Here is a 2,122-nt window from a genome sequence, read left to right as displayed (position 1 = left end):
AATTCACCAAGTATATTAGACTTCCAATAATTTTTAAGTACTCTACTTGAGAGATATCACATTCGTTTTTATATAGATGTTGACATATATCTATCGCTGTTCTACCCATGCCAGAATCATCATTGTTGTACTTTTCTAAAATTTTGTTCAAATAATGTAACTAATTTAGAATGAACCCATCTGAGGTTCTTGAAATTTTAATTCTAATTATAACATGAGCTCGACCCATATCTTTCATGTCAAATCTTGAATTAAACATATTTTTAGTAGATTTAATCATCTTACTATCACTACCAACAATAAGCATGTCGTCAACGTAAAGATATAAAATGTCATAACCATTTTCGATATCTTTGATGTAAATACATTTGTCACACTTGTTAATGTCATAACCATCATGACATTATCAAAATTTTCATGCTACCATTTGAGTGCTTGTTTCAAGCCATCTAATGATTTCACAAATTACAGACATTCTTTTTCTACACTGGTGATGAAAATCCCTCAGATTATTCGATATAGATTTCTTTCTCTAAATTTCATTTAAAAAAGCAGTTTTAATATCTATTTAATATACTTCAAGATTTTGCGGAGTAGCAATTGCAAGTATCTAAACACTATAGATGCTATTTTGGCGAACTGACTTAGTATCTGAAATTTATCACCAAGACCTTGGTAAAAAGTAAAACTTTGTATGTAGATAGAAGACTATTTTATGTAGAGAAGAGAGATTTTCGTGTGTTTGCAAGGAAGGAAAAAATGACTGAATAAATAGGCCATAAAGGAAATTAATAAGTCAGGACTTATGCTATTAGTCACCATTAACCTTGCTATTAATCCCTACATTAACACACGTGTTTCAAGAGTTACGAGAATTTGAAAGGTTTTTATTTTGTGTGCGTAGGTTGCACTTACACATAAGTTCAAGGTCTGAAGCTTATTTCAGTCCGTGATTTGCACTATCTATGAGCGTACGTGGAAAAAGCCTCTATACTATACATGATTACATCCTTTCAAAGTATAATCATATTTAAAGTGATCATTATCTTTATCTATTTTCCTATATAGAATAACTTTAAAATAGTACCCTTCGAATATAAAACATCTTCCAATGCATCATTTTGAGTTCTAATTTCTCATTCACCCGAGTATCATTTTTGACAAGTAAATACATAATTTCGTTGATTTCATGGAGGAGAACATAAATCAATCTTGATCTTTAAAAATAATCAAATGGGTCCCACTCAAAATTGATGCTAAAGTCAGCCATTCAATTCATTTTTCCCCAACATTTTAATCACATTTTTCTGTCCGAAGAGATACAGGCAGAACAAATAAAGAAATGGTGGGCTGATGATCATGAACTTCAACTCATTTCTCTATGGCTCGTTCTTACCTATTTCTGATCATGAATTTCGACTTATTTCTCTGTGGCTCGTTCTCTTTTATTTCTGGTTCTCAAAATTAAATCTTTCTGTCCTTCTTACATGTGAATTAAAATAAACAGTAGCTCAAATGGAAGCCTCATTAATCCGTTCTTGAGGTAAAAAGACAAGAAAAATTTGGACCAAAAACAAAATTTTGTAGCCTAAGGAAAATAAATAGTTGGGCCCAATTTTGAATAAACATTGGACCAACCGTAATCGAAGCCCATTAATTGAATTTACCTAACATGATTGGCCTCATATAATAGCCCAAACGTCAAAAAATGGTCTCTCTATATATTTTTTTAAACTGATTGATAATAGCTTTTGATCGGACCAGATAAAGCAAACAAAAGTGCATTATACACTAACCTGCAAATGCTTATTTCTAGCAAAAAGTCAGCAACACACCACCAAAATAACTTCCCCATCGAAGAAAATTAATGCCTTGTATTGGAAAAAAACTAAAACCAACAGTACAGTGAAGAAATTGTGAGTATGGGCGACTATGTTAACAGCTTTGTCAGAGGTCATGGATAATAGTTGTTACCAGGAATGAAATGGCTGCAAGAGTGGGTTCTTCTTTTTTGGATCAAACAAATCACATATATTCTCTTGCTGTGATTTCCTTCTTGTTGTCTGCCACTAAATTAAAAAATGGTGGTTTTCATTTTTTAATTCAAAATCAATAAGTGGAG

Source organism: Olea europaea, unplaced genomic scaffold (genome assembly GCF_002742605.1).
Source record: "Olea europaea var. sylvestris unplaced genomic scaffold, O_europaea_v1 scaffold5703, whole genome shotgun sequence".
In the NCBI taxonomy this organism is placed as follows: Eukaryota; Viridiplantae; Streptophyta; class Magnoliopsida; order Lamiales; family Oleaceae; genus Olea; species Olea europaea.
Note: the sequence above shows the minus strand (reverse complement) of the source record.